We start from the raw sequence: 14,855 nt of genomic DNA on the forward strand, positions 1-14,855 counted from the left end.
TATGGATGCCTGATCATTTTCTGTTAAAATGCTTTTTGGCTCTCCCCATCAGCTGCGTAATGCTGGCTCTATAGCTTTGTCAGTTGATGGTGTAGCCTTTGAGTTAAAAAGAAAACAAAAAAAAATATTGGAGTCCTTTTTGATGCCAGCCTGTCATTTAAGCTTTTGTACACTAAGACCTCCTCCTTTCATTTTAGAAATAATGCACATTTACTGCATATGCTGTCATTTTCTGTTGCTGAATTTTTTTGTATAGCACTTTTAACAATGCAAATTGTGTCAAAGCAGCTTTACATCGGCTTGATATAAAGCTGGGTGGCTTTATATCAGCTTTACAGTATTTAGACGGGGAAATAGTTTGTGGAAATAGTGTCATTCTCGTCTGGCCAGACAAAATCATCAGTTTAAATCTAGGCTAAAGCAGAATCAGATTGTGCAAAGGACTCATCTGGTTCCTGTGGTCTTGTCCCGATGACCGTCTAGGAGACTACTGTTGTTATCCTTGTTGGTGTGTCTAAATCCTCCCTTATTAAACCACAATATTTGTAAAAACAAAACAAAAAACAAAACTCAGCAGCTAGAATCCCATCAGAGGCCATGGTTGGTGACCATATAACCCCTTTTTCATTGGCTTCCTTTCAGGTATAGATTTCAATATCCTTATGCTTACGTACAATATAACGTATAATGTTTTACATTGTTGTGTTGTGCAAAGCACTATGACAGTTATTTTTACAATTGCTGTACGATTTTTTTTTATTATTATTACCATTCTGCTATTACCTTGTAGACAACCCTGTATAATTCACTCTTCCTCTTCTTCTTAGGATGTAATTAATTTATTCAACAGATTAATCCAATATTGCCACTTGTGTAGCATTTACTACTTCAGCTAACCAAGTAAAAATGGAGCAGGTAGTCTGAGCTGGTGTGATTAAATTAATGTGCATATTCATGGCTCCACATATACTAAATTGGTTTACGGTATAGTGTTTTATTCAAGCCATTTTAAGGCATAAATAAGTTATTTATATAGTAAAAACATTAAATATGTAATTTTGATTATCAAAGATGAGTTTTAAGGAATAAAATTAGTGACTGCTGGGGGACTTTAAAGAATCTTTATGCAGCTCTTGCCCTAAAATGACTCTTCGAAGGTATTTGTCATAAATCAAATGTCCACCTTCACTGCAGCTTTTAGATCAATGATAAAACATTGTAATGTTTGGTTTAAAGACATTTCAGATCCAGTGATATTTGTTGCTGTTGACATTCAATATGCATTATTGATGCCATATTTGATTTGGAGTGCAAAAAATATTTTTTCTGTTTGTAAAACAAAGCTATCCTTTGGCTTTTGAAGACTTAAAATAACCACACATATTGTGCTGGATAGACTAATGTCATGTTGTTCTTGTTGGACCTTGAAAGCTCATGCTCACTTTGAGCTTTCGCTTGTATGAAAATTCTTTAAAGTAAAGGAGTTCCTCATATGTTTCACAGAAAGAAATAATAGCATATGGGTTTGAGTAAATAATAATAAAAAAAAATCGTATTGTTTTTATGTTATACAACTCTAAAAATGCAGTATCTTATTTGCAATAGGCTAGGACGGTAGAGGAAAAAAAGTTATGGGCTCATCATATTAAACGGCTCATTCTAGAGAACCATCAGGCTGTGATACCACAAAAGGTAAGCAATGAATTAATTTAAAAAAATTATAACATTTTAGTTTTTTTTTTTTTAAATATCTAAAATTAATTTGGATTTGCTGTTTCTGTTTTAGGCAAAGGAAGCAATCTTGGAGATGGATTCTATTTGTAAATATTTCTAACCACTCATAAACATAATTTCATAGCATTATTCTTTTTTAATTATGAAAAAAAAAAATGTCATGTTTTGACGGACAACTTTTTTCAGACAAAAAGTATAGGTACAGCCCTGAGAGGCTAAAAAATTCTGTGTCATGCCAATCAGAGGAGTTTTCTAACTCTAGACAAGGCCGGAGACAGTCAGGTAGGTTCCCAATCTAAGTCTTGCTCTTTACTTATCTTATTTTAACTGACACTTTTTTCAATTTTACAAAGATGGTCTACTACTTCATCTTCCAACAGAACCATCTAAAGAGATCCTAAAGAACACTGAAGGTAAATCTCCATGTGTCCATTCTGTTTTAACTTTAGGTAAAGATATTTTCCGATATTCAAATAAAAAGTTCATAAGTGTTAGCTGCTGGCATGTAATAATGGTATAGTGGGGTCAGACGTGAAAACGTGTCTATTTTGCATTTTCTTGTGTAGTAAGACATTTAAATTGTATTATTAACTTAACTTTAATTTAAGCAGAATGTTTAACTGAAAATATTAACCAAAAATATCTTAATGTCTGTTTTTGCTTTGTTTTCTTGTGGCTCAAAAAAAAAAAAAAAATCAAACCTGAAAATTCATGTTATCTAGCATTATTTGACAATGTTCCAAGCATATTGTGCTTAAGTGAAAGCCAGAAATTCTACAAAGTATGGCTAATGTCACAAATGTGCTTGCATATTTGGTATTAAACGAAAATAAAAGAAAAGAAGTAATGTTATGTTCCTGGACCCCACTTTTTTTTTTTTTTTGTATTCCACATACTGTATTTCACTGAAATTGTTTGGAACAAAATTATAAACACTGTTGGCTTCAAATTTACTAATATTCTCTTTCTTTTATCTGGCTGATCTCTGGGTGAATTCTTCAGTAATACTAAAGGTAAGAAGCCATTACATCAAACAATTGAGTTAGATGTAGTTATACAAAACCACAAAGACGGTATATAAAAAAACATAAAGAATGCTAGGAATCACACTAGCAGAAGTGTACAAATTATGTTTTTTTTATTTGATGTGTTGTTTACTTTGTGGCCCACAAGACTGTTGAAATGTTGAAGAAGGGTGTGTAAAAGTACAAATACTGACAAATAAAATAAAACACTCAAGAAGTAGTAATGTTTATAGGCAAAAGTAAAAAAGAGAAAGTTTCCAATGAAAAGACTACTCGGGTAGTGAGTTAATAGTTACTTAGGATTTGATTAGGAGCAAGCAAGATAATGAATGTATGGCATAAAGGATGTTTCTCTGTGCATGTGTGAGAAATGGTGTCAAAATATTGGAACTGAGAGTACAGTTGCCCAATGTATAGGTTTGTTCACACCAAGGACAATAACTATAAAAGTAGTTTTAAGAATTTTTCTAATTCTATGAAAATAGGGAACAATAACAATAAGGAGGATCGATATCAATGGAATAACCTTCAGAATTATTTGAAGCTGATGAATGATAAAAACAGTGATGGCCTATCAGAATTGAACCCTGCTTTAAAGAACTTAAAGAACATTATCGATCTTGATGTGAATTAGCCTTAAAGTTAAAGTACTCGAGTAAGATGTACCCATCATTGAACCTACTTCAAAAAGTAAATAAAATAAAAAGTTACGTAAGTAAATGTATCAGAGTCAAATGTAGCACGTTACTATCCGCTTCTGTTTTTAGAGTGATGTCAAAGAACAGCTTGTGAGAAGTAGGGCACCTTTATACCCAAAAGGAAATTATTTTTCCAAAGAGATATTCTTTTTTTCTTGGTTTGGGTAATGTCCTTATATCTCCTAAGAAGAAATCTTTGTGACTTCATGCCCCAGCATTCTGATAGTGAGGGGGCATTGGCCGCTGACAGGTGGCCTTTACAAGCCACTGCTAGCGTTAGCACCCTTGGCTTATGTGAGAAGCCTGGTGCACAAGACGAATACCCTCCTGAAGCCCTGATTCCCAGTGATAATGAGGAACCCATCCATGCCTCGCCATCTCTGAAGGCCAGATTGATGCCAGAGGTTGGGGATGAAGCAGAAGGGGAGGGAAGTGACTCTGACGATATTCTAATGGAGGACAACCAGGTAGCTGACTTTGCCAGTTCAATGTTGGCTGCCATTTCCTGCTGGCACTATAGAGCCAGAGCTTTGCTTTCCATGGACTTCACAACGGTGAGGTTCTCTGCCACCAAAGAGATCCTATCATACCCCAACCTAACCTGCAACTTGACCTGCATGTCTGCCAAACCTCCCGCCATTTTGCATGTGCTCTCACAGAATGCCTCAATTCACTAACAGCTCACACGGCATAAGCAGAAGCTAGCTTTGTAGAGCGTCCAGCAATGCTAGAAGAACTAAACAAATTATAACAAACTTGTTACAGTTCAACACATAACGCATATACTGTACTTCATAAATTTTTTCACTGTATTGCTAAATGTCACTTTGTTGACATCTAGCAATGGTTATGATCATTAATGATAACTGTTCGCTCTTTTTTTTTTTTATTGTTACAGGGTTTTTTTTGCTTTCAAATCAGTAATAATAGCTTTATTGAAAAGCAGGAATTTGGCTTGTACTGTAAAAAGAAATAAATTAAATATGGAAATAAACACGTGGGAATAAATAATAAATGCATATAAAAAATAAACACATGAATAAATAAATATATGCAAAAATGAATGAAAGTATATGTAAATAAAAGTTAAATATAATAAAACTAAATGTAAAAATTTTTTAAAACAAAATCCATAAAAGAAAAAAGTAATTTAAAAATAAATTCAGGATTAAATTTTATTACAAATGAACTATATTTGTTTTTATCAAGTCATTTATTTCTGTATTTTCCTGTTATTTAATTATTATATATTTATTTTTAATTTCTGCAGGTTTGGTCCTCCATACATACATGAATGTTCAGATGTTGATTCTCACATTTTTAAGAACATGATGATAAGAAATGATGTTGTCCAAATCAAAAATATTTAATGTGACAATACAACAAAGGAAAAAAATGTATGGGATAGATTAAGTAGAACTAGATCCTTGAAATAATTGCAGGTTAACTAATTTATTTATTTGTTTATGTATGTATGTATGTATGAAAAACGCTGGCCACAGCATTAAACATTTCCTTGAGGCTCCACTGGCAACAACATTATGCCTAACCAGGCATGATACGACAAGATTCTAGTGACAAACAATATGTCTATGCACACTCATGTAAATGGGGTGTGATGTGACAGTCAGAACTGTTCTCTCTGTTTGCAAGCACTATGATATTTACTGAATAACGCACTGCAAATGAGGAACGTACAGCTAAAGAACATGTACCATATATAATAACTAATGTGAGGCTTCACCAGAAGACATGCTTTTCGTGGCTTTGCATATGGAATTGCGGGATTTGTCATAATATTTGATATACATGAGGAGTAGTAATTCAGGTTCTGTGAGATTTGTGTGTGTACGTGGCTCTCCAATGCAAAGTCACGAAAATAAGCAAGCGCTAAACAAAACATAGCGTTGGTTAGGATCAGTGTTGGGTAAGTTACAAAAAAAAAGTAATCCACTACAAATTTCTAATTGCTTCTTTAAAATTGTAATTTGATTACATTACTGATTACTGCATTTAAAAAGTAATCAGATTACTAATTACTTTACTTTCAAGTTGCTTTCAAGTTTACTTTACTTAAGTTATCAAACCTAAAAAATACATTACAAAGAGAAAAAAGTTACAAAGTTCTACAAAGTTCTTTCATTAATTTCATATTGTCTGAAAATTATTTGTATACCCTGATTCATTCCCAATATCAACCAAACTTTTCTTTCTCTTTTTTTTTGGTTTTGTAAAATAAAGAAAACAAATAGGGTGCGGTTTCGGCATTCTCAGTATCTGTGAATATCTTCCTGAAACGAGTCACTAAAATGAACGAAAATTACATTAGAAATACAGTATATCTAAAGAAAGCTTGAAGTGTCTATTATTAAATAGTCATGTCGAAAACAAATATTCTCTGATAAAATAATCCATATGAAACCAACGCGAGGTACAGTCTTTCCCGTCTGAGCCCTGATCAATCCCAGGCACATCGCGTGCTATAAGATAATCATCCACGCGAAACCAAGCTTGAGGCACGCGAACAGGTAAATGTTCACCTCACCTCTGTAGAAAGGTTCAAGTTCAGCTTGGCTACTTTTCATTTTTGGAAGAAGACAAGCTGTGAGGAATAAGCCTTGATTGTGATGGTTTAATCCAGCGGATGATCTCATTCTGATGAGTCATTTATTTTTTACTTTATTAGTGTTACTGTGACATAAACTTGTACACATTCACTTGTTGAACTTTTCCCAAACTATAATGTCAGACTAAAATATGTAGAGTGCAACATTTTGAAATATGATGCAACCATTCATTGCATCTAAATGTTGTAGGACTCTTATTTTAGCTCGCATTATCCGGTGATTTATTAAAGGGCATAACAACGTGCAAAACAGTGACGTACAAAACAAGATTTTTACTTCATTTTTTTTCATTTTTTTAACACTGCATTTGTAACTTAAGTAACGTAATTTTATTGACATAAGTAACTGTAATCAATTTACTGACATTTTAAATGTAACTCATTACTTTACTGAGTTACCAGGAAAAGTAATTAGATTACAATAATACCCAACTCTGGTTAGGACAAAAACTCTTTAAAATGGATTATATTGCATGTCGCTACATTGCGTTGTGTCTGGTTAGGACATGGTGAATACTCGCTTTCCATATCATACCCCAGTTTACATAACATTGTTTCAAATGTTCAATGGTGATTTTAATTCAAACATGTTAACTAAGATGTGCATGTAATAGCAGCTGTTCTATTCACTGCATTAACATAACTGTTTGAAACTATTAAGATCTGTTATTTTGAAAGTAGTTCTGAACTAACGACCAAGCCCAGATGGAATCTGTGTGCACAGAATTATTCAGAAAGCTCCAGATTTTCACATCATTCACAAAGTTCTACATATTCTCCACCTTTTGTGTTAATGTTCAAAATTAGGTTTAAAAAAAATCACATTTGCAAAAAAAATTATGTAAAATATTTTGTAAAAATTGTTTTCTCATTTTGTTGAACAAACAAACAATGAATAAATAAAAGAATACACATTTTCTTCCCAAAATCAGCATGGAAAAAGCTGGTTTCATCTGGGCTTGCTAATGACTCTAACTTAATCTGGATGTCTGAATATTTGTTTTACTATTTGATACTTGTATTGCTTATATAACACTGTAAATATTTATTGAAAGTTAATTGTTTTTGTCAAACATCCCTAAAAAAAACATGTTTTGATGTTAGGAGGAAGGGGAGTGTGGGGACACTGAGAACAATTTCAAAGGAGAAAATGGCCCATCAGTTGAACAGGTGGAGGCATATCTCAAGGATGAAAAATATATCTCGGAACAGGTTAGTTGTTTAATTAAAAGGGTTTAATTTATGTTAGCAAAATTGTATTAGTATTAGTACACCTAGGAATTAAAATTCTACTTACTGATTGTAAATTTCTTTAGTAAGTAACAGGTTACCTGACATATGTTTTGTATCATGAGGTTTTTAGCTTGATCTTGATTTCCCCTTCTTACACTCTCAAGGACAAATCTCAAAACCTGGAAATGACCTCTTACTGGGGTTCCACTGAGCAATTGAAGCCAGATGTGTTTTGTGATCCAGAGTCCCAAGAGATGGACAAACAGGTCCCAGATATACAAGATCTGGAGACTGGCGACAAATATGTTCAGAAAGGTTCTAAAGAAGAGGCCTCATCTCTGTTACATCAGGAAGACACACCTGGTGATTCTTCAGAGGAAGAGGAGGATGTAGAAAAGAAACCAGACTCCACTAGCATCCTACCATCATCTGTGCTTGATAAGGCCAGTGTCATTGCTGAACACTTTGTGTGTAACGCGCGGCGTAGTAGCGTCAGCACAGAGGAAATGCACTCCCTCAGTTGCGTATCTCCATGTCTTCCCAGCAGGACCGGGAGCACTGTAAGTCTAGGAGATGCCCATGAGCACCAACATCGCCTTGCTACCACCTGCTCTGAGTCACATGGAGTTCCATTGACCCAGGAAGCCCTTGCATCAGCAGACTTCATGATTGGGTCATCAGGGGAGGACAGTCTTTTTGATTCGGATCGAAGCATCTACAGAAGAAGGGATTCAGTGCTTTCCAGGCAAGACCAGCTACTCATTGACAAGATTAGGAGCTACTATGAGAATGCAGAACACCAGGATGCTACATTTAGCCTAAAGCGTAGAGAGAGCCTCACGTATATTCCAAGTGGGCTTGTTAGAAATTCAGTTAGTCGTTTTAACAGCATTCCTAAAGATAAAGGCCTTGCCTTAGAGAAGACCACCAGAACATCTGGACCTGTTACAGCTCATAACTCACTCACAGAATCTCTTTTGGTTACATCAGCTCTGTCTGAGACCAATGCAAATCCAGCTACCCTGGAACAACCTGTTATCAGCGCTTCCACAGATTTCTCTAGGCATGACCAGAATGGAGACCTGTTTGACTGTGATGTAGATGGTCTCATTAAACCTCAGTCTATAGATCGGAGTCATGAGGAAGAGGTTTTCCGTCCCTCCTCTGAGATGATCAAAGTCTGGCAAGATATGGAAAAAGAGGTCACTAGATGTCAAGGGGACCTCAAAGCACTGAGGCCCAGAGAAATTCCTTATTTTAGAGGGGCCAGTCCCAACCTCTCCAGGAAGGATCCAAACCAGAGAAGGAAGACAGAAATGAAAGGCAGCGATGGACTGATTATGTTTGAAGCTTCAGATCTGAGCACTATCAGAGAGGAGTCCTTTACACCATTAGCTTTTAAGGAGAAGGAAAACTGTGCAGCCAGTGAGAATGATGCCATCATACCCAGAAAATGGGAGGATGAAGGTAGACCCCTTAGAGCTCTAGCCCCCCGAGTTATCCAGTTGAGAGCAGAAACTGAAGATGAGAGAGAGACAGGAGCTCAGTCAGCAGAAGACGCAGATTCATCCCAAAACAAAGTTTTCCACCTGGCAAGGAAATTCAGTCAACGTATCAAGTGCACACAACCTGTGTTGAGACAGAGGAGTCAGGAGTCAGGAGATACATGGTTGGCCAAGAGGAACCTGCTTTCGGTGGTGGAAGAAAAGCCAGAGAAAGAGGCCAAAGGTAAGATTGATAATATTTTAATATTCTCATATCTTTATCCCCCCCAAAAAAATAGTTAAATAGTATGAAACAGCATTTTCTATTACTTTTACTTCCATTACACAACATTTGAAATATGATTGGATTGATTGGATAAATCAAATCCTTCATTGATTGGATTGGGACAAGTTAGTGTTCCTTGCCTCAATGGAGCTGGGACAACTGGGACATGGCTAATAAAACTTTAAGCTCTGCTTGTGTCTGTTTTGATAGAAATGAGTTGTAGAAATTCTGTTTTGTGAGATTACATTTTTAATATTTTGTATATTCAAATATAAATTTAGTGCTGTCAAACAGTTAATTGCGATTAATCGCATCCAAAATAAAAGTTTTGTTTACATAATATATGTTTTTATTATGTATACAAACACATGCATGAAAAATATGTTGTTTATATTTTAAATATATTAATATATAATATAAATATATAAATGTATATACATGTAAATATTTTTAAAATATATACTTTGTGTGTATTTATATATATATATATATGCAATGCGATTAATCGCGATACTAAAAATAAAATGATCTTATGTTTCACTGCTCATTTGCCATTTTTTGTGAACAGTTAAAGCAGACTTGATGCTCTCCATGGCTCCATATGATCAGCCTGATTATGACGGAGACCAGAAGGCCCAGGTTATGACTCCCAGCCCAGACCACACTTCTAATTCTGTCAGTAGCCCAAAGGTCTTGTCCCCACACCTGTCCCATTCCAGGAGTCCTCTTAGTCCACCACCTGAGAGCTTCAACTGGCCAGACGTTCGTGAACTTTGCTCAAAATATGCACACCTCGGTAGCTCGTCTGCTCAGCCATCAATAAGCCAAAGTCATTCTGTGGAAGAAAGGATGTTTGATGGCAGTTCTAGAAGACGTTCTAGCTGCTCTTCTGGCCGCTTAGTCACCTCTAATGGCTCCACTGACACTTCAGTTTACAAGTTTTATCCAGGGAAGGAGACAGGAGAATTGCTCACTCGGACCCAGCGTGCAGGTTCTTTGGACCAAAAATTGGGTAGTTTGTACTTGAGTGATCTTCAGAGTAAAAATGCCAGCAGTGCTTTCTATATCTCCGCTCAAGCTACCCTTCCAAATGAAAAGAATATAATTGTGGTTGAGAAAGTACCTGAGGTTACACCACCAGCAGAGATGGACCAGTCAACACAAGATGTGACAGATGACAGCTACGTCCTAATTCGTTCGCCAACATCTCGTGAGAAGATCTCAATCATGGCTGTCATTGACCGCTGTCGGGCATATCAGGAGTCAGAGGAATACCGTCTGAGGGAAGATGGAGAATCTAAGGCAGAACAGTTACCTAAGGTTGACAGGTGCAAAAAAACTGAGAAAGCTTCATTCTATAGTGAAGACTTAGACAATGCTGTTAAAAATGCACTGGATTCTGGGAAAAAGGCTGATTCTAGTCAACACAGTGTTGTTAAGAATCTCAGAGAAAAATTCCAAAACATAAGATAAAAGTCACTTGTTTTAAGGTACTTCTATTTTATGTTTCAAAAGTTTTAGGAAATTGTTGGCTGTGAAATACTTGCTTTAATTTCTCTCTTCTTTTATGTCTTTACCACTGAAGACAAATATGTACAGTATGGTCAGCATATATCATGCTGTAGCCAAATAAATCATCTTAGCAAATTTAAACCTCAAAACTAATATTCTTTACATTTTGCATGATATCATATGGTATTTTGGACACTGTATATACTGTATACACTGTGGCCTGCTGATATTGAGAAACCTGTGGATTTTAATGGTCAATGTCAGGGAGAAAGTGTAAATATTGTTGTACAGTTTTTGTTGTGCATTCTTTCTTTCTGTTATACCATTAACATATTTGATATAGTAGATATACATGTATGTGTTTGGTAGTCATTTTACATAAATGACATTCTTGTTTATAAATAATTGAAATACCTTACCCAAAATGTAAATAATGTCATATTTGAGCTAAGGGTTTCTTTAGCAAAACATAATGTCTAGTCTACAAAACAAGTCCTGACAGAGTAACATAATTAATCTAGACTGCAATTGTAACCAAACTGTGACCATTTGAAAACAGGGTTTTATTATACTTTTCACTGAAAGACATTTTAAAGGTTTTTTTTAGTAAATGTCATGCATGGAACAAACTTTTTTGTTTGTTTTTTCCTTTGCACCTAAACCTAGTCTTTGACTAATGGATTTAGGCATAGATCCCTTTTGTCCAGGAGACCAGACCCAAATGTTTAAAAAGATGATGATTTTAATGATTTTTTTTAAGCTTACAGAATGATGTTACTTAAGGTTATTTTAAGATTTGTTGTGATCTTCACAACAAATCAGATTTTCAGGTTTTGGGGAATGTCACAATTACAAGACAAATATTAACCCAACATGTTTTAGCATCTGAAACTGCTGGTCTAGCAGCCCGTTATAACAGATCTCTCATTGATCGCGTCTGTCTCTGTTATTTATTAAGATTCTATACATTTCCATATCTGTCTTGACCTATTACGAATGCATCAAATTCACAATTCAATACTTGTGAAAGTGAAAATTCACTCCATAATAAAACCAAAGAAAATTCAACTTGCAGACTTGCACATATATTTTTTTTATGTCCCATGTAAATGACTGGTCTTTAGGCCTCAAAATCAAAGAGTTGTTTTATCGTAATGCAATTCTTATATAGTCAAACCAACAAAATTTATGACTCATTTTAATACCATGTCATCCTCTTGTTAGAATTAAGTTTAATACAGAACTGTTAATAGAGTTTTATTAACTGATTTTGGGTATCAGACAAGATTTTAATAACATTTGTATACCAGACGAACTTTAGTTGGAAAAAATTTACTATTTAAATAAAATACATTCTATTATTTTTTTAATACTTTTTAAGTATTAAAGAAAAAATTATACATCATCCTAGCAATTAACTGTAGAACAGTATCTCCACAGTAGTCTCCTGGGGCCTCGGCTATGAAATGTTGCATGTTTGGTCTAAGATTATTTCTGAAATGTACAACAAGCACACCTTCAGAAAAATTAGCTTTTCACTACTCCCATAGTGTATGACTGCAGAAAAAAAAAAAAGATTTATTAATGAAGGAATGTGATGGAGCAACAGATTTTGTGTGAAAATAAATCATAAATGTGGTTTGTTTTATTTAAACATCTTAGAAATGTATGAGGTGGCAAGGTGGCCTTTTTCATACAAATACATTAGCTAAAGTAATGTTTATATATTTATATATATATGTATATATACACACACATACACTCATCTAAAGGATTATTAGGAACACCATACTAATACTGCGTTTGACCCCCTTTCGCGTTCAGAACTGTCTTAATTCTACGTGGCATTGATTCAACAAGGTGCTGAAAGCATTCTTTAGAAATGTTGGCCCATATTGATAGGATAGCATCTTGCAGTTGATGGAGATTTGTGGGATGCACATCCAGGGCACGAAGCTCCCGTTCCACCACATCCCAAAGATGCTCTATTGGGTTGAGATCTGGTGACTGTGGGGGCCATTTTAGTACAGTGAACTCATTGTCATGTTCAAGAAACCAATTTGTGACATGGTGCATTATCCTGCTGGAAGTAGCCATCAGAGGATGGGTACATGGTGGTCATAAAGGGATGGACATGGTCAGAAACAATGCTCAGGTAGGCCGTGGCATTTAAACGATGCCCAATTGGCACTAATGGGCCTAAAGTGTGCCAAGAAAACATCCCCCACACCATTACACCACCACCACCAGCCTGTACAGTGGTAACAAGGCATGATGGATCCATGTTCTCATTCTGTTTACGCCAAATTCTGACTCTACCATCTGAATGTTTCAACAGAAATCGAGACTCATCAGACCAGGCAACATTTTTCCAGTCTTCAACTGTCCAATTTTGGTGAGCTCGTGCAAATTGTAGCCTCTTTTTCCTATTTGTAGTGGAGATGAGTGGTACCCGGTGGGGTCTTCTGCTGTTGTAGCCCATCCGCCTCAAGGTTGTGCGTGTTGTGGCTTCACAAATGCTTTGCTGCATACCTCGGTTGTAACGAGTAGTTATTTCAGTCAAAGTTGCTCTTCTATCAGCTTGAATCAGTCGGCCCATTCTCCTCTGACCTCTAGCATCAACAAGGCATTTTCGCCCACAGGACTGCCGCATACTGGATGTTTTTCCCTTTTCACACCATTCTTTGTAAACCCTAGAAATGGTTGTGCGTGAAAATCCCAGTAACTGAGCAGATTGTGAAATACTCAGACCGGCCCGTCTGGCACCAACAACCATGCCACGCTCAAAATTGCTTAAATCACCTTTCTTTCCCATTCTGACATTCAGTTTGGAGTTCAGGAGATTGGCTTGACCAGGACCACACCCCTAAATGCATTGAAGCATCTACCATGTGATTGGTTGATTAGATAATTCCATTAATGAGAAATTGAACAGGTGTTCCTAATAATCCTTTAGGTGAGTGTATACACATGTGTGTGACCCTGGACCATAAAACCAGTCTTAAGTCGCTGGGATATATTTGTAGCAATAGCCAAAAATACATTTGTAAGGGTCAAAATTATAGATTTTTCTTTTATGCCAAAAATCATTAGGATATTAAGTAAAGATCATGTGCCATGAAGATATTTTGTAAATTTCCTACCGTAAATATATCAAAACTTCATTTTTGATGATTAATATGCATTGCTAAGAACTTCATTTGGACCGCTTTAAAGGTGATTTTCTCAATATTTAGATTTTTTGCACCCTCAGATTCCAGATTTTCAAATAGTTGTATCTCGGCCAAATATTGTCCGATCCTAACAAACCATACATCATCTGAAAGCAGAATAAATAATATTTCCATTGATGTATAAATCTCAATTTAAAAAAATTGACACTTAAGCCCGATTCGGACGGTAAAATAAATTGGTTAAATTTGATTTACAAGTTTATTCTTATTATTGTGTAAAATGTATTTAAAAATACTTATGTAAAATGTAGCTATTCTTATTATTCCAAGCATATTTTATAATATATAATCATATTTATTATTTGATTATTTAAAACTCCTGTTTAAAAATAGGAAAATAGACTTGCTATAGTTGTATATAATTATACGCGTTATATATCTGTTTATAATACACATTTTAAAATTGTATTGCATACCTGCTTCTGCCATAATAAAAAGGGTTTAAACACTGAGTTTACGAGAAAAAATCAATTCAAAATTCAGAGATGTGGATTCGGACGGCAATTAAATTGCCACACGATCTTGGTGTTTGTTAAAAAACAGTAGATAATTCGGTAAAAGTTTATTACATTTAATAAATGAGGTCCCTGGTATTCATTTGGGATTGCTGCAATTATAGATTATAGCTTTTAAAAAAACAGTTGTATGCAATTGTCAACAACAGGCTTACAAAAGTGTGGTGGACTTGAAAATAATGGATTCACTATCCGTTATTTGGATCCATGAAAATAATGCATTGATTGTGTTTATCGACGTCTCTCCCAATGCACACTCTACTGTACTCAACTGCAAATCTTCAAAATTGCATAGAGATACTGTACATATTTTCATCTCAAATAATAGTTCCTGCACTAAAGTACTTGTGTAAAAGCTTAATGTATTACAAATTAGATGAAAAGTGTAACACGCTTGATATAATTATGTCAGTAACATTGTTCAACTAAAAAATTGGTAGCAAAAGCTGGATTTGGATTTGATTTGAGCTGATTTATACAACTGAAACATGGATCTGTCATCACAAGAT

General features: G+C 35.1%; 1 pseudogene across 1 annotated transcript in view; it reads left to right on the forward strand.

Annotated features, from left to right (window-relative positions):
- The window catches only part of LOC306879938 (pleckstrin homology domain-containing family G member 3-like), a 67,592-nt pseudogene extending 55,439 nt beyond the window's left edge, over positions 1-12,153 (forward strand). The window contains exons 11-18 of the transcript XR_013785878.1: positions 1,606-1,692; positions 1,787-1,820; positions 1,921-2,016; positions 2,115-2,159; positions 3,673-4,011; positions 7,188-7,295; positions 7,481-9,044; positions 9,655-12,153. The product of XR_013785878.1 is annotated as a pleckstrin homology domain-containing family G member 3-like (transcript). The remainder of the gene's footprint in view (positions 1-1,605; positions 1,693-1,786; positions 1,821-1,920; positions 2,017-2,114; positions 2,160-3,672; positions 4,012-7,187; positions 7,296-7,480; positions 9,045-9,654) is intronic.
- Positions 12,154-14,855: the final 2,702 nt, after the last annotated feature.

This window comes from Barbus barbus, assembly GCF_936440315.1.
Source record: "Barbus barbus genome assembly, chromosome: 14".
Taxonomy (NCBI): Eukaryota; Metazoa; Chordata; class Actinopteri; order Cypriniformes; family Cyprinidae; genus Barbus; species Barbus barbus.